This window comes from Ailuropoda melanoleuca, chromosome 12 (genome assembly GCF_002007445.2).
Source record: "Ailuropoda melanoleuca isolate Jingjing chromosome 12, ASM200744v2, whole genome shotgun sequence".
Taxonomy (NCBI): Eukaryota; Metazoa; Chordata; class Mammalia; order Carnivora; family Ursidae; genus Ailuropoda; species Ailuropoda melanoleuca.
In genome coordinates, this window is record NC_048229.1 from 72,186,911 (window position 1) to 72,207,912 (window position 21,002).

The following is a 21,002-nucleotide window of genomic DNA, read 5'->3' on the forward strand; positions in this document are numbered from 1 at the left end:
CTGCTGCTTGTCTCACTGCCCAGCCAGGAAAATTCTTTGAAACAGAGGCATCTCTGTGATCACAAGCAGGCACGAGCAATATCTCCAGAGCAGACTCAGAGCCACCACTGCTGCCTGTAGCCTGAGGCAGGGGTTCGCTCCAGTGGTCCCCGCAGAGCCTGTCAGTTTGTTCAGGAGTGAGAACAGACACAGGGACATTTGGGACCTTTGTTCTCCACTTGTGGGTCCCTCTGCTAGCAGCAGACAACCCTGGTAGCCAGCCTCCAAAACGGTCCCCAGTGATCCCTGTCTTCTGGTATTGTTTCTCCCACATTGAGGAGGAATGGACATGATGATGTCTCTGGAGGGTAGATTATAAAAGACACCGTAGTTTCTCACTTGCTTTCTCACTGACTCTGGGAGAAGCCAGCTGCTATTCTGTGAAGCTGCTCGAACAGCCCAGTGGAAAGACACACATAGCAAGGGATCAAGGTCCTCTGACCACAGCCATGTGGACAAGCCATTCTTGGGAACAGACTTTCCCGCCCAAGTCAGTCCTTCAACTGACTGATGTCTGGACTGCAAGATGAGGAACTCAGTGAAGCCAGAAGTCCTCAGTTAACCCACTCCCAAATTCCTGACCCACAGAAACTGAGGTAATAAATATTCTCACAAGAGTCAGTTTTGGGGTCATCTGTTATGCAGTAAAATAAATATTATAGCTCCATTTCCAGATGCAGGCAAACAAGTCTTATCTCCTGGTTATCTGTCTAATATTTGCAGGACTTGCTCTCACTCAGTGCCATGATCTCATCCTTCTGGACAGAATCTTCCAGAGGGCAGGGACCAGATTGTCATTAACGTCCACTTCCTATGCTCCTAATTTCCCCCCACATACTATAAATGGTCAATAAATATTTCCCAGATTAACTTGAATTTCTGTCTTCTGTAGGGGAGAAAACTTGTGAACACAGAAGTTTCCTTGCCCCAGAAATTACCTTCCATAATTCAAAATGAGAAAATGCAGCTCTTTAATTAACAGAAAACATCTAAACCCAGACCTCAACAAATTTGGTATATTGTAGAGGCTGCTTCTCGCAGAGATTATAGCTACTTGCAAAGGAGTCCACAGGTCAATACAATTTCAGAGAATTGTGTCCAGCAGGCGACCTCAATGTCCGAGAGAGGACCTCACTTCAGCACAGATCAGCGGCACGTATCTGCTTGGCCAGCACCATCCCTGGTGAGTCACAGCATCAAACAGCCCACCCATTGGGGAGGACTTAATGTGTGCCCAATACCATCTTGTCACTCTGCCAAGGTGTCCAACACAGAGCCCCATCCTCGGGGGTAGAAGGGCTTTCAGTTGGCTAGGGCAGGAAATATTCCCATGGAAAGATGAGCCACACCCACATCTGAATTTGCCTAGGATCCAGTAGAGTGGCAATGACGGTAGGTGGTCTTCAGAAACCAAGGAGGGGCTCTTCACTCTGGAAAAGTGTGCCACACCCTGTGCTCTTCATCAAGGAATTCATGGTCTTACATAGAAAGCTTGCCAGGGAGGGCCTGCTAACCCAGCCCAGAGACAGTGCACTCAGGCTGAGCCCTAAAGGATGAGCAAGAAGCATCGGGGGGTGGGGGGGAGAAAGCATCACGAACAAGCAGCCTCATGAGGAAGGGAGAGGAGCAGCTTGTCATGACTGAGCATGCAATGTGAGGCAGGGGTGAGGACAGATAAGGTGGGACATGGGTTGTGGAGATGTTGGGAGACAGTTCTTCACGGGACTATCACATTTCTGCATATCTCATGAGCAAAGGCACTGGTGGCCTTTTTTCTGGACTATCTTTTCAAGGATGTTTGTACAGTGAACAGCCTTGAAAGACAGAGATTTGCTCTCCCTCTGGAGTGAAAGGCAGGTATGCTGACTCCCCACTACAAAAATTCAGAGGCCCTAAGATTCTTCTCCTGTGAAAGCTGAGTTGAACCAGTACAGGAAAATGCTGATTATGGGCCACCAGTACTGCTGTGAGACTGGAGTCCTTGGCCTCTGACCCAGGACTCGTGTGTGTTCTACCACCATCCATGAAACTGGCAGACCAACTTGTGAACTGGAAAACAGGGTACAGTTCCTGACAGGAGGCCCCTGAATTCCAGGTTTTATACTGCTGGTTCTTGAGAAGCCAAATGACATATGTCTTTAGCCATCAAAGAATGCTATTGGGAGCATAGCAGGGTGTTTGGACATAGGGCCATTTATTGGGTTGTTTTGTATTTTTCTCAAGATATACAGAAATCTCTTAAGGACAAAGTTAAATTCTTCTGATCTTTTTTTCTTAGCAGGAGTTAAGTAAGAGGCAACAGGGTAGAAGGGGGAGGATACCTGGAACATCCCACCAAAATTAGAAAAGTTCCCAAGACTGTGAGTCCACCAAAGTCTCCAGGACTGCTGCCTGGAGGAGGTAACCAAACTTGTCCACCACCTTAACAAAAACCTACTGACACAGATCCTCAGACCCCTCTACCGACACAGCAGTCTCAACCTCCCTGGGCACTGTCTTAGTCTGCCCGGGCTGCCATAACAATAAAATCCCACAGACTGGGTGACTTACACAACTGAAATTTATCTTCTCACAGTCTGGAGGCTGGAAGTCCAAGTTCAGGGGGCCAGCATTGAGGTTTCTGGGGAGAACCCTCCTCCCTGCTTGAAGATGGCTGCCTTTGCACTGTGGCATCACATGGTAGAAAGAGAGGGAGCAAGCTCTCTGGTGTCCCTCCTTATAAGGCACTAATCCCATCATGAGAGCCCCATGTTTATGACCTCATCCAAACCTGATTACTTCCCCAAAAGTGCCATTTCTAAATACCATGACATTGGGGATTATAGCTTCAACATACGAATTTTGGGGGGGGGGACACAATATAGCCCATGACAGTCTGCAGTCTTGACCCCCAAGAGCTCCCAATACACACAACACCCACTAATTTATGATACAGCACTCAGGGACCACTCAAGTCCTCAAGCCAAGAGAACCTTGAACACCAACTAGTTCAGCCTCTTGCCACTGAGTGAGGAATAGCAACAGTATCTAGAGCAGGTGGCTGGTGAAATTTTAAAAAATTTTTAGACTCTCAAGGAAGCAGGTATCCTCCTTACTCCCCTCAACAGCCCAATGTACCCTGATGGTCAAATTGGTCAAATCATCCGACAATATTCTCTTCGGATTTCATTTAAACCTAATTTCTTGACCTGTGGTTCCATTAAAATGGCACTTGGTTATTCTAACAATAATTTGTGCTGAAAACCACCTGAATTGCTTTTCACTCAAATAGACAGTTGCAAAAAGGAAATGCTACGGTGCCCCAAGCCCAAGAACCCGAAAACATTCTGCATTACAATCCAACATCAGGCAAGTGCCATTAGGATGTCACAGGTAAAGAGATTTCACAGGTAAGGGATCTCTCCTGTTCAGTGCCTGAGAATCCGGACTAGACTAGAGTCTCTGACTCAACTGGGCCCTCCTCCTGTGACGGCTCCTTCTCTTCTGCACCGCCTCGTCCATCACAGGCCGATGCAGTCACTGCAGCAGACGCTCTCGGATTCCAGACTGCCAGAACCCGGGAGCCAGTGCTTCTCTGATCCACCTCCTGGCCAGCTGTCCAAAAACTCTGCACCTTCTCTCACACCATATGCATTTCTCATGAAGGTGACAATACTCAGGCCCACCTTCGGAAGACCAAAACACACACAAAAGTCATTTAAAAAGGCAATATGTTACACTCTGAGTCTAGAAGCCTTTGCTGGTAGATGACTTCTGGCTTTCTCTGCGTTTCACACAGTGAATTGTCATCTCTCAACATAAAGTTTTCCCCCAATGATGACAAGACATGGGGTTTAGGAAAGAAGATGTATGCTGAAGGGGAAGGAGGGGGAGGCTCATATCTGCAGTACAAGGCGCAGGGGCTGCTCCGAGCTCTGTCATTTCTCCTTCTCAGAAAGGATACCTAGGGAGCATCAAGTATTATTCATGTTAGAGAACTGGGACAGCTTTAAACCCCCTTCTACCAGGTACAATTTCCCATTTTGTTATAGGTTAGCAAAATCAAATTTCCTGGTTGCCTTTTGAGGGTGTGGCTGTCCTGGGTCTCATCCAGTAACCCATCACACAGCTTTATCCCTTCCAATTAGTGCCCGATAAAGGAATCGATGTACTAAAAATTAACTTCATTGATCTTCATCTGAGAATATGGTTAACGAGGCATAATTTTTTCTGATCAATGCTACTGATCAATTACCTAATGAAAGAAAAATAAAGGAAGGGCCTCCTTGGCATCAGAATGAATTTATAGACCTCCAAAGCAGCACACCTATAACTAATTCGGGACTGATTCTCTGTTCAGGACTCTGCATTAATAACAGATAACTTTCATGCACAATGAAAAATTTGTGCTCTGTGCTTTCAAGGAAAGCATGTGTGTCTCCAAGAGGGAGGGGAAATCACCTCCGAAGGCAATCAGCCTCTGGGCAAACAGAACTCCGTGCCTGGCGTAGCTAGGTGAAGCAAAGCAGCTCAGTTCACAGAAGAGGCGGGCGCAGGAGGGCTCCTCACACCTGCCCCCTAGTGGTCTTTGCGTACAGCTTTATCAAGGTCCTCAGTGGAAGGAAGGCCAGGCAATAATGAGGAAGGAAGACATACTGCTTCTCCTCAGTTATAGACAACCAAGATAAGTCAAGCTCTCAGGGCTGTGCCCTGTCAGATGAAATTCTAAGTCCAGGTTTTCACTGTGGAGGCAAAAGGGTGACATGAACCAAGTCACTTTTTATCTCCTCCCTTGTCCCCACCCCTCATCCCCACCCTGACTCCTTAGACCAGGCTCAACTGCCAGGTGAAGGGCTGTCACATGCAGAGTTTCTTTACTACCCTCAAGTAGTGTATATATTTCAAAATAAACCTCTGGAGAAAGCAATGCGCCCCCTGAAGGAATGACTCGCCGTTGGCATTCCAAGCACCCTGGTTCCTGGAGCAGGAGCATGCCCGTTACTATAAGGGTGGGGGTGGGGGACAGGGGTGTTTTATGGTGCCCCTGGATTCACACAGCTCAGGAAGTAAGCTCTTCTGCATGAGCATGAGCCAGCCCCTCTCCGTGCCTCTCAGTGCATTGCAGACATGCAGTCACTCACGCGTCCCTTCACAGATGCTCTATGCATGTCCGTGGGGCTCCCGCGCTGCAGATCCCATGATTCCCACAGGCAGCCTGGAATAACAAGGGACAGCACCCCATTCTACTGCCCTCGCCACCTTCCATCTGCCCTCCACAAGCACTTGCTGTCCCTTGATAAGGAGGGAAAACTACAATCAAGTGCTTCCTAACCCAGATGTCACGAATAAATGTCACCAGTTAGTGTCCAACGTCAAAATAAATAAATAAATAAATAAATAAATAAATAAATAAATAAATCTATCTTAATCTGCAATTTTGCTAAATAGCTTCAGCTCCCTTTGTCTTGATTTCTACCTCCATGTACACAGAAAAGGACACTTGTCTCATGAAATTCATGAGCTCATGTCTATATATCACTGGCCCATGTTGTATTATTTACTCTGTGGGTAAGAGTGTCTCTCTCCATGGTAATAACAAGGTCACTGGGCAGAAAATCATTTCCTAGTAAAAGGAAGAAGGGCACTTCCAAAAGCAAACAAAGCCCACCCCAGTGGAAATTCCCTCACCTTCCTCTAAGCAGCCCCATCCAGGACCCGCTGCAGCCTACCCGTGATCCAGCCAGCGGAACCACTCCTCACCTCTCCCTCCACCTCATGGATGCACCACCAATTTCCGAATGTCAGCCACAATCATGCCTCCTCCCGAGGGTCCCATCATTCTTCTCTTCTTTTAACCTCCATCTTGTTTAAACCACTTAACTCGGTCATCATCCTTTCTGGCAGGGAAAGCGTAGATCAAAATCATGTTATATTGTTTAGAGAGAAATAAACCCATCTCCTGGATGGTCGTGGTTTTTAGTACCCAGGGCTGCAATTCTTTGAAGTGGATGGTAAACTGGGGTTTTGACAAGCTGGGACGAAAATAACTCCAAGACTCTGGAGGAGGCCGCCAGCCACCGATTCAATCCTTGTGTTAGGCTGCCATCTTGTGACATACTGGGACATGCAGCTGAGGACCCAAGGCGGCGTTTATGTCTAACATTGTAAAACCCTCCCCCTCCCCAAAACGTAAACCAATAGATAATAGATGCCAATATAACCTCTCTTAGCCTAAATGGCTGAATATTAAAGTCAGTTCTTCTTCAGGCATCAAGGAGCCTCATTATATAGGAAAACAGATTACACAGCGGACTCAAACTTTGTCAGAAATCTAAAGTGTGTCCTGACATTGGCCCCTCAGACCACCTCCCCTCTCATGGTCTCCTCACCACCCAACCCCGTGTCAGATGGGCTGGGCCTTCTTCTTGGCTATGAGCCAGGTGTGTGGGTTTCCCTCACGGCCATCAGTGCTCCAAAAGCAAAGACCAACGGGGCGACCAGGAGTGTGCTAGAGATGGTCTGCCATCAATACCCTCATAGCTCCCGGGTGTCCCCACTGAGTCCAGAGGACCACGTCAAATAGAGGAGCCCCTCCAAGCTCACGAAGAGGGCTGCTGTTCCCAGCCAGGCCCTGAGCGCTCGCAGGCCAGCACCTGGGATAAAGTGGGCCCGGTCCTCTCTGTTACTTCACTGACAAGCGGGAACAGACCCTCATTAACGAGGTCTGACTTGGCTACTGAGAAGATGGAAAATGACTGGGAGTCCAGCCTAGCCCTGGAGCTATTCTCCAGCTGGCAAGCCGCACATCCCAGCTCTCCAGATGCCTCGGGCTCTGGGACGCAGCCCTCGGGGCCCGGAGCTCACAGACAACCCTTCCCAGGACATGACCCCTCTCCAATAGGGCAGTGGAGGCCTCAGGGGGGCGGCTAAGAGTCCCCAGGGCACCTCTCATTTAACAAGCAAGACACAGGGGCCCAGAGAGTGCTCAGCGGATAAATATCTGTTTATCAGATGATTAAAAAGGAAAGTGTGTGTGGTCTGGGGATATATTCTCCTAGTTATAAAAGGTTAACTTTGCACATGTAGGCTGCTGCCATCACAGGAAACACTGAAAGCATTTTTCAGCTATAGAATTTCTCTGCTGAAATTCCTCCCTTTTTACCCATTTTGTCCCTCTTTTCCTCTAAGTGATTCGATGTACCTAGAATAGTAGTTTTAATTGAAGTATACTTGACATACAATATGATACTAGTTTCAGGTGTACAACATGTGACTCGACAATTCCATACGTTACAAAATGCTCACCATGATAAGCGTAGTCACCATCTTAACCATACAAAATTATTACATTATTGGTTATATTTCCTACTCTGTACTTTCCATCCTTGTGACTTATTCATTCTATAACTGGAAGTTTGTAACTCTTAATTCCTTCACCTATTTTGCCCATCCCCTCACATCCCCTCCCCTCTGGCAACCACCAGTTTGTTCTCTGTATTTAAGAGTCTAATTCTGGGGGTTTTTTTTCTTTGTTTGCTTTGTTTTTTAGATTCTACACATAAGTGAAATCCTATCATATTTGCCTTTTTCTGTTAGATTTTTTTCACTCACCCTTGTACCCTCTGGATCCATACATGTTGTTCAGAACGATAAGATTTCACCGTGTTTTACAGCTGAGTAGTACTCCGTTGTAGACACAGTTGATCCTTGAACAACACAGATTTGAACTTCATGAGTTCATTTATATATGGATTTTTTTCAGTAAATACAATAGAATATCATAAATGTATTTTCTATTCCTTAATTTTTATTATTTCTTATGTTCAATTAGCCAACAGAGTACATCATTAGTTTTAGATGTAGTGTTCAACACTTCATTACTTGCCTATAACACCAAGTGCTCACCACATCACGTGCCCTCCTTAATACCCATCACCCAGTTACCCCATCTCCCACCCCCTCCCTTCTGTAACACTCGGTTTGTTTCCTGGAGTCCAGAGTCTCTCATGGTTTGTCTCCCTCTCTGATTTACTCACATTGTTTTCCCGCCCTTCCCCTGTGGTCCTCTGCACTATTCCTTATGTTCCACAGGTGAGTGAAACCATATGATAACTGTCTTTCTCTGCTTGACTTATTTCACAAGCATAATACCCTCCAGTTCCATCCAGTCAATGTAAATGGTAGCTACTCATCCTTTCTGATGGCTGAGTAATATTCCATCGTACGTATGAACGACATCTTCTTTATCCAGTCATCTGTTGAAGGATCTCCACTGCTTCCACAGTTTGGCTATTGTGGACATTGCTGCTATGAATATTGGGGTGCACGTGTCCCTTCTTTTCAGTGCATCTGTATCCTTGGGGTAAATACCTAGCACTGCAATTGCTGGGTTGTAGGGTAGCTCTATTTTTTTAACATATTGAGGAACCTCCATACTGTTCTCCAGAGTGGCTGCACCAGTTTGCATTCCCACCAACAGTTAGGAGGGATCCCCTTTCTCCATATCCTCGCCAACATTTGTTGTTTCCTGCCTTGTTAAGTTTAGCCATTCTAACTGGTGTGAGGTGGTATCTCATTGTGGTTTTGATTTGCATTTCCCTGATGGCAAGTAATGTGGAGCATTTTGTCATGTGTTTGTTGGCCCCTTGTCTGTCTTCATTGGAAAAGTGTCTGTTCATGTCTTCTGCCCATTTCTTTTCTTTTCTTTTCTTTTTTAAGATTTTATTTATTCATTTGACAGAGAGAGAAAGCCAGCAAGAGAGGGAACACAAGCAGGCAGAGTGGGAGAGGAAGATGCAGGCTCCTAGCAGAGAAGCCCGATGTGGGGCTCGATCCCAGAACGCTGGGATCACGCCCTGAGCCGAAGGCAGATGCCCAACGACTGTGCCACCCAGGCGCCCCTTCTGCCCATTTCTTGACTAGATTATTTGTTCTTCTGGTGTTGAGTTTGAGAAGTTCTGTATAGATTTTGGGTACTAGCCCTTTATCTGATAAGGCATTTGAAAATATTTTCTCCCATTCTGTCAATTGTCTTTTGGTTTTGTTGACTGTTTCCTCTGCCGTGCAAATCGTTTTATCTGGATGAAGTTCCAATAGTTCTTTTTTGCTTTTGTTTCCCTTGCCTTTGGAGATGTGTATAGCAAGAAGTTACTGAGGCCGAGGGCAAAGAGGTTGCTTCCTGTGTTCTCCTCTAGGATTTTGATGGATTCCTGTCTCACATTTAGGGCTTTCATTCATCTTGGGTTTATCTCTGTGTATGGTGTAAGAGAATGGTTGAGTTTCATTCTTCTGCATGTGGCTGTCCAATTTTCCCAGCACCAATTATTGAAGAGACTGTCTTTTTTCCATTGGATATTCTTTTCTGCTTTACCAAAGATTAATTGACCATAGAGTTGAAGGTCCATTTCTGGAGTCTCTATTGTGTTCCACTGATCTATGTGTCTGTTTTGGTGCCATACCATGTTGTCTTGATGATCACAGCTTTGTAATAGAGCTTGAACTCAGGCATTGTGATGCCACCAGGTTTGGTTTTCTTTTTCAACATTCCCCTGGTGATTTGGGGTCTTTTCTGGCTCCATACAAATTTTAGGATGGTTAGTTCCAGCTCTGTGAAAAATGTTCGTGGTATTTTGATGGGGATTGCATCGAATGTGTAGACTGCTCTGGACAGCACATTTTAACAATGTTTATTTTTCCAATCCATGAGCATGGAATGTTTTTCCATTTCTTTGTGTCACCCTCAATTTATTTCATAAGTGTTTTGTAGTTTCTGGAGTACAGATCCTTTACTGCTTTGATTGGGTTTATTCCTACATATCTTATGGGTTTTGGTGCAATTGTAAATGGGATCAATTCCTTGATTTCTCTTTCTTTAGTCACATTGTTTATGCATAGAAATGCGACTGATTTCTCTGCATTGATTTTGTATCCTGCCATGTTGCTGAATTGCTGTATGAGTTCTAGCAGGTTTGGGGTAGAGTCCTTTGGGTTTTCCACATAAAGTATCATGTCATCTGTGAAGAGAGAGAGTTTGACTTCATCTTTGCCAATTTGAATGCCTTTTATTTCTTTTTGTTGTCTGATTGCTGATGCTAGGACTTCTAGTACTATGTTGAACTATAGTGGTGAGAGTGGCATTCTGTCATGTTCCTGACCTTAAGGAAAAGCTCTAAGCTTTTCCCATTGAGAATGTTATTCACTGTGGGCTATTCATAAATATGGCTTTTATGATATTGAGGTATGTTCCCTCTAACCCTATACTTTGAAGAGTTTTTATCAAGAAAGGATGCTGTATTTTGTTAAATGCTTTTTCTGCATCGAGAGGATCATATTGTTCTTGTTTTTTCTTATATTAATGTGCTCTATCACATTGATTGATTGTGAATGTTGAACCACTTTTGCATCCCAGGAATAAATCCCCCTTGGGTCTGGTGAATAATCCTTTTAATGTACTGTTTGTTCCTATTGGCTAGGATCTTGGTGAATATTTTGGCAGCCATGTTCATCAGGAATATTGGTGTGTAATTCTCCTTTTTGATGGGGTCTTTGACTGGTTTTGGGATCAAGGTAATGCTAGCCTCATAGAATGAGTTTGGACATTTTTCTTCCACTTCTATTTTTTGAAACAGCTTCAGTAAAACAGTATTATTTCTCTTTTAAATATTTAGTAGAATTCCCCTGTGAAGCCATCTGGCCCTGGACTTGCTTTTTAGGGAGTTTTTGATTACTGCTTCAATTTCCTTGCCATTTATTCATCTGTTCAGATTTTCTACCTCTTCTTGTTTCAATCTTGGTAGTTTATAAATTCCCAGGAATGTATCCATTTCTTCCAGATTGCCTAATCTGTTGGCATACAGTTACTGATAATATGTTCTAACAATTGTCTGTATTTCCTTGGTATTGGTCGTGCTCTCTCTTTTCATTCATCATTTTATTATTAATTTGGGTCCTTTCTGTTTTCTCTTGAATAAGTATGGCCAGATGTTTATCAATCTTATTCTTTCAAAGAACCAGCTTCTCATTTCATTGATCTGTTCTACTGTTTCTTTGGTTGGATTCTATTCCATTGATTTCTGCTCTAATCATTATTTCTCTTCTCCTGCTTGGTTTAGGCTTTATTTGCTATTCTTTCTCCAGGTCCTTTAGGTGTAAGATTAGTTTGTGTATTTGTGATTTTTCTAATTTTTTGAGAGAGGCTTGGATTGCTATGAACTTCCCTCTTAGGATGGGCTTTGCTGTATCCCATATGTTTTGGGCTGATGTGTTTTCATTCTCATTAGTTTGCATGGATTGTTTACATTCCTCTTTAATTTCCTGGCTGACCCATTCATTCTTTAGCAGGATGTTCTTTAACCTCCAAGTGTTCAAGTTCCTTCCAAATTTCTTCTTGTGATTGAGTTCTCATTTCAAAGCATTGTGGTCTGAAAACATGCAGGGAATAATCTCAATCTTTTGTTATCGGTTGAGACCTGACTTGTGACCCAGTACGTGATCTATTCTGGAGAAAGTTCTATGTGCACTTGAGAAGAATGAGTATTCTGTTGATTCAGGATGGAATATTCTTTATATATCTGTGAAGTCCATCTGGTTCAATGTGTCATTCAAAGCCCTTGTTTCTTTGTTCATCTACTTAGATGACATGTCCATTGCTGTGAGTGGGGTGTTAAAGTCCCCTGCTATCATTGTATTATTGTCAATATGTTTCTTTACTTTGGTTATTAATTGGTTTATATAACTGGTTGCTGGCATAGATATTTACAATTGTTAGATCTTCTTGTTGGATAGACCCTTTAAGTATAATATAGTGTCCCTCTACATCTCTCACTACAGTCTTTTGTTTAAAATCAAATTTGTCTGATGTGAGGATTGCTACCCCAGCTTTCTTTTGTGTGGTAAATTGTTCTCCACCCCCTCACTTTTCAGTCTGGAGGTGTTTTCAGTTCTAAAATAAGTCTCCTGCAGATGGCATATGGATGGCTCTTGCTTTTTTATCTAATCTGATACCCTGTCTTTTGGTTGAAGCATTCAGCCCATTTACATTCAAAGGAACTACTGAAAGATATGAATTGGTCGTCATTGTATTGCCTGTAAAGACCCTGTTTCTGTAGATTGTCTCTGTTACTGTCTGGTCTATGTTACTCTTGGTGTCTCTCTTTGCTTACAGAATCCCCCTTAATATTTCTTGCAGGGCTGGCTTGGTGGTCACATATTCTTTCAGTTTCTATCTGTCCTGGAACCTCTTTATCTCTCCTTCTGTTCTGAATGACAGCCTTGCTGGATAAAGTATTCTTGGCTGCATGTTTTCATTTAGTACCCTGAATATATCTTGCCAGCCCTTTCTGGCCTGCTAGGTTTCTGTGGATAGGTCTGATGTTATTCTGATGTTCCTCCCTATGTACGTGAGGAATCTCCTCTCCCTGGCTGCTTTCAGGATAGCTTTTTTGGCTCTAAGATTTCCAACCTTCACTATTATATGTCTGGTGTTGATCTGTTTTTATTGATTTTGGGAAGGGTCCTCTCTGCCTCTTGGACATGAACGCTGGCTTCCTTTGGAAGTTCTCAGCCGTGATTTGCTCAAATATACCTTCTAGACCCCTCTCTCTCTACCCAACCCTTCTGGGATTCTGCTAATTCTGACATTGTTACATTTGAAGGCACATTAAATTTTCAAAGCTTTTCTTCATGGGCTATTAGTTGTCTTTCTCTCTTTTCTTCAACTTCCTTCCTTTCTGTCAGTCTGTCCTCTAGGTCACTTAGTCTCTCTTCCACCTCTATGACCCTAGCTGTTACAGCATTCAATTTAGACTGCATCTCATTCATAGCATTTTAAATTTGACCTATTTGGATCTCATTTCTGCCCTTAGAGATTCCATATTGTCATTTATACTTTTTCAAAGCCTAACTATTAACATTATAATTGCTTCCTGAACTCTATCTCTGACATCCTATTTATATCCATATTGATTAGCTCTATGGCAGAGAACATTGCCTCTGGTTCTTTCCTTTGCTGTGAATTCCACCTTCTAGTCATTCTGACCAGAAAAGGATGGGTGAGCTAAAGAACAGAGTCCAACTTAAGCAAATGCTCCCTAAAAAATCTAAAGTGGTTGGAAGCCACCACAGAAAAGTGAACAGAGCCAAAATGAAACAAAACAATAAAAAAAGGGGGAGAGGGTGGGGAGAGAGACTATAATCTCACAGGGTGGAGAAAGCAGGGTGATCCACTCGTTCCTGACTGAATTTTGCTCTGTGTGTTAGAAAACACTACATCCCAAAGTTGCAAAGAAACCAAAACCAAAAGTGAAAAAAGTACTAGAATGAGGCATAAATCTATAAAATGTAGATGTGAAAAAATGAAAGTTAAAAAGTGACTTAAAAACAAAAGTTGGTAAAATAAGAATCTAGTTGAAATGGGGAAAAGGTAAAAAAAAAATAGAAAAATAAATCAATGGAAAATTTTAGACTGATGGATAAACAAGTTTTGAGGAAACACCTGGAGCTCAATATACTATTTAACCCTGGTGCTGGAGTTTTACACTCTTGTGGGATCCATAAGCTTGTCATTCAGGTGAATTCTTCCGGTCTGTCTCTTGGGGAAGGGCCTGCTGTTCTGCTTCTCAGGCGTCTTTGCATGGGTGGAGTTGCTCCACCACTGGTCAGGCGGATGGGCTCAATGTGAGCTGGTTGTCTGTGTGGCTTTTGTTTCCTTTGCGATTTTCCATGCCTCTTCAGAGGGTCAAAGCAAAAATAGCCATGCCTGAATCACTGGCCCAGAGCCACAAGATCCTGGATCCCCCTCTTCAGTAAACCCTCTGGGTCAAACCGTCTCCACTTCTGAGTGCACCAAACTCTGCAGGCTCCTGCAGTTCATGCCCACTGCAATCCTCCCAGGGGGATTCCCAGACCCTGGGCATTAGTCGCTTTGTGCCTTTCCAACTGTGAATGGTTGTGGGCTCGTGCATGCACCCTGCTCTGCTGCTCCCAGTCACAGATGGGTGCCGCCCTACTGTCCTTTCTGGGGCCATCACCGCCCTGTGAGCTATTGCCCAGTCATGGACACAGCTGTTTCATCCCTCCCAGGAGATGGTAAATGGCCCGCACGTCCCAGTCCTTCTCAGGGTGCACAGGCAAAGAGTGGTCTCTACCATCCTGGCTTGCAGTGTATGGTGACCAGAGCCGAGAGTCCCTCCTGGGCTCGCTGACCATAACCAGTTATCCTGCTCCGCTGCTTGGGCACTCTTATCAGTTCAGGCGCCCCTGTTCTGTCTGCGTCTCCTGGGATCCTGAGACCACAATAACCCAGCTAGAATTCTGCCCTTTTCATCCCCAGAGCCCCTTTCAGAAAGGGATATCTCTCACTGGAGCAGATTACTAAGGGTCCAGATTTTGCACTCCAATGTTATATCACTTTCCAGAGGCCAGCTTATGGAGGCTCCCTTTCCCTTCCATTTATCTTCTGGTATTTCCCCACAGATTCACAACTCCCCACCTCCTACCTTGCAAAAAGCTGTCATTTTCCTGCTTGTAGCATTCCAGATATGTTTTCAGACATCTCAGGCTGAATTCATGGGTATTCAGAATGGTTTGATATCCAGCTAAATTCAAGGGAACAGATGAAATGAGGTTCCCTACTCATCTGCCATCCTGCCCCCCCCCTCGCCGAGCTTGTCTTTTTATCCATTCAGTCACCTTCTGTCTTTAGATTGGAGCATCTAGTCCATTTAATTATTGATTGGCATGTACTTATTACCATTTTGTTAATTGTTTTATAGTTGATTTTGGAGTTCTTTGTTGTTCCTCTCTTACTCTTTCCTTTCCGGTTTGATGACTTTCTTTGGTGTTATGTTGGGATTCCTTTCCTTTCTTTTTTTGCTTATCTATTATAGGTACTGGTTTTTACCATGCGGTTCAAATGGAACATGCTAAGTATATATCAGCCTATATTAAGCTGATATTCACTTAAGTTCAAACACATTCTAAAAGCACTACATTTTCGTCCCCCACCCCTCCACTGTTTAGGTTATATTTTACATCTTTTTGTGTGTGTGAATTACTTTATTTTTTTAGAAATAATTGATTTTCCTGCTTTTGTCTTTTAACCTTCATACCGGCTTTATGACTGATCTACTACCCTTACTCTATGTTTGCTTTTACCAATGAAGTTTATTTCCTTTCATAATTTTCTTATTTCTACATATGGTCTTTCCTTTCCTGCATAAAGAAGTCCCTTTAACATTTCTTGTAAGGCTGGTTTAGTGGTTAAACCTCTTTTAAAGTCTGTCTAGGAAACTCTCTCTTTTAATTCTGAATGATAACCTTATTGGGTAGAGTATTCTTGACTGCAGGTTTTTTCCTATCAGCCCTTTGAATATATCCTGCCACTGCCTTATGGATGGCCTACAAAGTTTCTGCTGAAAAATTAGCTGAAAGCCTTATGGGGTTTCCCTTGCACATAACTGTTTGCTTTCTTCTTGCTGCTTATTTTGACTATCGCTTTATCACTAATTTTGTCATTTTAATTACTATGTGTCAAGGTGCAGTCCTCCTTGGGTTCATTCTGCTTGAAGCTCTCTGGGATTCCTGGACATAGATATTTGTTTCATTCCCCAGGTTAGGGGAAGTTTTCAGCAATTATTTCTTCAAATAAATTTTCTGTCCCTTTCTCTCTCTCTTCTTCTGGGACCCCTCTAATGTGAACGTTAGTAAGCCTGATGTTGTCCCGGGGTCCCCTAACCTAACATCACTTTTAAAATTCTTTTTTCTTTTTGCTTTTCAGCTTGGGTGCTCTACCCTGTTTTCCAGGTCACTGATCCATTCTTTCCAACCCCATTCTACTATTGATTCCCTCTAGTTTATTTTTCCTTTATTTTATTACTTTGATTGTTTATTTATTGAGAGAGGGAGTGCACACACAAGCGGGGGGGGAGGAAGAAGCAGACTCCCTGTTGATCGGGGACCCACATGTGGGGCTTGATCCCTAGACCTTGAGAGACCTGAACTGAAGGCAGACACTTAACTGACTGAGTCGCCCAGGTGCCCTCCCTCTGGTATATTTTTCATTTCAGTTATTGTATTCTGTAACTCTGATTGATTTTATTTTATACTGTCTCTCTCTTTGTTGAAGTCCTCACTGAGTTCATCCACTCTTCTCTCGAGTCTGGTGAGATCACTGTGACCATTACTTTGAACTTGGTATCAGGTAGATTGCTTATTTCTGTATCATTTAGTTCTTTTTCTGAAGTTTTATCTTATTCTTTCATTTGGAGCATATTCCTCTGTCTCCTTGTTTTGGTTGACTGTTTGTTTCTGTGAATTAAGCAGAACAGCTAACTCTACAAGTTTTGAAGGAGTAGCCTTGTGTAGGAATGTCCCCTGTGTAAATTGCATGTACCTGGCAACACTGGCTGACTGGCTGGAGATGGAACAGGAAGAAGTTGGAGGTGTCAGGGTACTTCGCCCAGGGTCTCCCTGGTGAGATGGCTGGGGCTGAGGTAGGCATGGACCAAAACGTTACAGGGGCTCTACACCACAGCCACCCAGGTAGGACAGCTGGAGATGGGAGCGAGCATAGGTCAGGTACTCCTGTGATCCTCCATAGGGCTATACTGGCAGAACATCTGGAGCTAGTATGTGGGCTGGTAGGAGTTCCAAGGTACTCCATACTGAAGCCACCTTGGCAGGAAGCTGAAACTTGAGTAAACATGGCCCAGGTGGTCCTAGGATGCTCCAGGTTGGCACCACCCTGGCAGTATGACTAGAGCTGGGGTGGTCACAGGCTGGAACACTCCACGCAGGGGGTCCACTGATGGGACCATTGCAGCTGAAACAGGCATGGGCCAGTGGGTGCTCCATGCCAGGGCCACCCTGGTGGGATGGCTGGAGCTGGGGAGGGCATGGGCTGTCAGGTCATGGAGGATTGGCTGGAGCCAGTGTGGGCTAGGGGCCAAGTTTCACTGAGGTGGTGGGCCAGCAGGAATGCCTGGGCTCTGCTCCCATCTGTGCTACCAAGACATAGAGGAAACATAAACAATGGTGCTTGCCAGTGCCTCTGACCTCAGAGAGAGTTCCAGAAGGTCCCCCCTAAAATTGGTGGACCCTTTAGTGTTAGTAAATGGGCTTTCTTACTTATAGTCTAGCTGTCCTTTAAATCACTGGTTTTTGTTTTCTGTTCCTTTGCCGCAGATCAGGCAAAACTGCACCTGGGTCCCTCGGTGCTGTCTCTCCCTATCACAGTTCATAGTATCAGGAGTGGGGTCCCCAACATTATCATGTCTCCATGTCTCCTGCCACTTTCTGTGTGGTCCCTCTATCCTTCGTCATGCAGCAACTGTTCCATCAGCTATCAGGTGCTTCTTCAGGAAGAATTTTTCTACATGTAGGTATAGATTCAGTGTGTGCATGGGGAAAGGTGAGTTCAGGATCGTCTCATGCTGCCACCTAGGACTCCTCCTCCTGTAAGAGCGTTGTAAAAGTTTTAAAGTATAATAAAAGTATTTTAAGTATTGTCTTCCAATTCAAACATCTGGGTCATCTATGGTTCTATTCTGGTGACATTTCTTCTCCTGATTACAGGTGACAGTTCCTGCTTCTTTGCATGTCAGAGACACTGCTTTTCAAATTTTCAGCTGTATGTGGTGTATTAAAGAACAGAGACTGAAGGAAACTAAGAGGTAGACCCATCTCTCAGAAAGGTCACACCTTTTCCTGTCAGGCAGCTATGCTGAAGGCCTGACCTCTTCACTAAATTGGATTTTTAAACAGTTTCAGGTCCCCTTCTGGCTTCAAATATCTTGAAAGGGAAGTCTGTCCCGAACCTCCAGCAGGGCTTTGGGACTCAAGTAGCACAAAACCCAGGTCTCTTTGCTTTCTGGTCTTACTCCAATTTCAGTTTGGGGTGATTTTATATCGGCTCCTTTCTCCCACCCACTTTCCCATATTTTGGCCCAGAATAGACACATACATATGTAACACATAGCTCTTAGGCTGCTTCCCCAACACTGAGCACAGATCAGAACAGGTGAGGGGAAGTGTGAGCTGCATGCACACATGCTCCATGAAGCCTGCAGTGATTTCCCTGCAAATCCTTCAAAAGACTCAGCAATGACCCCTTAAATCCAGTGAAGGAGATCTCTTAGGACCCAATGAGCCTCCTCTTCATTCAGATATTCCATCATGAAAAACATAACTGAGTTTCCTCAGTGGGTTCCGCTGAGAAGGAAACTTCTTAAGGGAACTGGCAGGATCTATAATGTTGCATTTTAGACATCTGGGGTCAAGTTAGCCTTGAAGAGCGACTTTTGGATTCTGAAAGACTGATAAACCTGGATTTCAGAAACTGATATTTGGCCACACATGCTAAGTGCTGTAGTCCCTGCTGCTTGGAGTTCTAAATGGTTGGCCTTAAACTGACTTAGAGCACAGTACTGTCTCTTGACCAGAGGGGCTGGTATGCCTTCCTCCTGTGAGCATCGCTCTTCGATTCTCGTAGCCAGAACACTCAATCGCCCAGCAGGAAAGGGCTTGTCTGGCAGAAATGTCTAGTGTTAGGACGGGAACCTTATTGCCTACTCTCCTCACACTCTGTCACACGGGGAGCCTCCTACAGCACTATTAAGGCTGAGGAATGACTGCTGGGACTCAGGGACTGTGCCAGTTTTATGAGACTGCAGATAATGATGGCTGTCCTGTCCAGCTGTGTCATCTGTGCCAGGCTCTGCTTTAACATAGCCATCATCTCACTCTATGCCATATTTGTGTATTTATTTATAAGGCAAGTCCTAACTTTCATAGAAATGCATAATCTTTTGAGCTTAAATATGAAACTTTTGCATACTCAGCCTTACAGCCTGAATGTCTTAAAGCAGCAATCAACAGAAACCTGTCCTAAGAGAGCAAAATATGAACTGTAGAACTTAAAAGCATATAGGTGTTCACTGTAGAATTCTTACCATTTTTTGCACTTTTGAAGCCTTTCACAAGTTGTTCAGGCTGAAGGGGATGATCATTTGCAATGATGCTCTCAAACTTTGACTTCCTATGGAACTTCCACAAAGCCACTAGTGGGAAAACACATGTGTAGCCATGTTTGAAAGCTCATTATTTATAGATATAAAAAAAAATTTGTTCATTTTCTCTGAACAAAATTTAGAAAATAGACAAAAGGAAGAATCTCTCACAAGCTCACTTATGCAGCCATGAAAAACTTCCTCTATATTAGTCTGCCTTTTCAATCCTTTGTGTGTATACATTTAGCTTTGTGTTAATATTTTAAACCTTTTAAAAATTTGTAATTTTTAAAACATTATAACCTTTTAAAAAATTGTAACCTTTCGTTATAATATAAACTATAATTTGTTTAATGGCTGTACGGTGCTCTATCATATTAAGTTCTATGATGTACCATACTATAGTTCCCAAAACTACTCACAAAATCATCTGGGAACTTTTTTTTTTTTTTAATACAGATTCTTAAGACACACATACTAAATAAGAATCTCCAGGGATGCTAAGGAATCTGAATTTTTGAAGCTTACCCTTTGACTGCAACGCAATTTAATTAACCTACTTAGTTAATTTGCACATACTTTATTTACTTAATCCACTATTGTTGAGTATAGAGTGGTTTCTAAGTTTTTACTATTATAAAAAACAATCACAGTAATACTGATATTTGTAAGGACAGGTGCCACTCTGCATATACAGACAATTGTTTCCTGAGGATAATAAAGTGATTTGTTTTTTTAAAAATGATGTAGTGATCAGGGAATTACAAAGTAACTGCAGTTCTCAGTGTTCACCCCACCACAAGCAGGGAACTCCATGGAAGACTGGCAGTCATCCAAGCAGACTTGGCTACTTCAGAAGGGGTCAACTGGGAGACAGAGAGTCCTAGCAACCCTAAAAAAAAAAGAAGCTCTCAAAGACAGAGGTCTGCCTTCTCCCTTGTCACCATAATCACAAAGGTCCTGCTCAAAAGGGCCCCCTTGAGACTGTATCACTGAAATTGGCTCTCACTATCTTCTGCTGTCTCATGTTGCTATTTTTAAATTCACATTGGTAGTTCACATGGTATGGATCCCCAAGAGCAGTTTCTCAAGCTTAATCCCATAGACTCCTAGCTATTCTCAGGCATCTTCAAGCGCAATGCATTTAAATGTTGTAATTCCACTTTGATGGTAATATACATACATTCACGTTCACCAGGACAAGCCACATTATAGCCACTGAATTACAGGGCCTGCAGTCCTATGTTTATGATCAAAATGGCACAAGGTCACCACCCAAAAACAAATCAATGTTTCCCGAACTAGGATCTGTGTACATAAAACCTCAGGGCTCCTAGAGAATTCCTGTTCCTTTAAAAGGACTCTATACCTCACTGGAAATTGAGACCCACTGACTTAAAGTGGAGGGGCTGTACTGCTCTCCTGAACCGCACTCCTTAGAAATAAAGGCTGCACAGTGCTGCACACCAGGCCACTTTTGAGAGGTCTGCACCAGGCCTTCCAGCCACAATTCTTGGACCCTTCCCTAGAACAATGAGCATCAATTCCTTGCCTTTTAACTGCCTGACAGAAACTAACATTCTGGGTCTCAAGAAAACGTTCAGACTATCAGGCCCAACCCACTCACAGCTGATGGGTAAAGGGAGGCCCGGCGATGGGAAAGGCCTTAAGCGAGGTCAAAACTAGAGCCTAAACCTTCTATCCAAACGTCAGTGCCCTGGCCAATCTGTAGAGAAGGCTGACTGGAGACCCCAAGTACCTCATTCCCACCATCCGCGACCCCTTTCTGCCCCCCACCCTTGATACCCAAGGTCCCCGTGGTCCTCTTCAGGTCCGCTCGCCCCGCTCTACTCCAGCTCTTCACAAGCAGTCCACACGCCCTAACCGCAACCCCACGGTTTCTGGCCTTCCTGGCGTCTATACTACACGCAAGCTGAGAAAGCCCCACCACGCGGACACCCGCAAGTCTAGCAACACCTC

The 21,002-nt window shown here is 43.9% G+C and overlaps 1 protein-coding gene and 1 long non-coding RNA gene across 9 annotated transcripts in view; one reads left to right on the plus strand and one right to left on the minus strand.

Moving 5' to 3' along the window:
- WWOX (WW domain containing oxidoreductase) overlaps positions 1-21,002 on the plus strand; it is a 1,195,262-nt gene that overhangs the window by 339,152 nt on the left and 835,108 nt on the right. The window lies entirely within an intron of this gene.
- On the minus strand, positions 990-20,992 carry LOC105239306. 2 transcript variants are annotated; one of them, XR_004618879.1, is made up of 8 exons: positions 20,829-20,992; positions 18,966-19,073; positions 14,514-14,612; positions 7,630-7,724; positions 5,779-5,915; positions 5,160-5,233; positions 4,480-4,760; positions 990-3,982 (listed from the first exon to the last, which is right to left on the minus strand). It is a non-coding gene; the product is annotated as an uncharacterized LOC105239306 (long non-coding RNA). The 2 variants fall into 2 exon arrangements; XR_002143545.2 differs by lacking the exon at positions 14,514-14,612.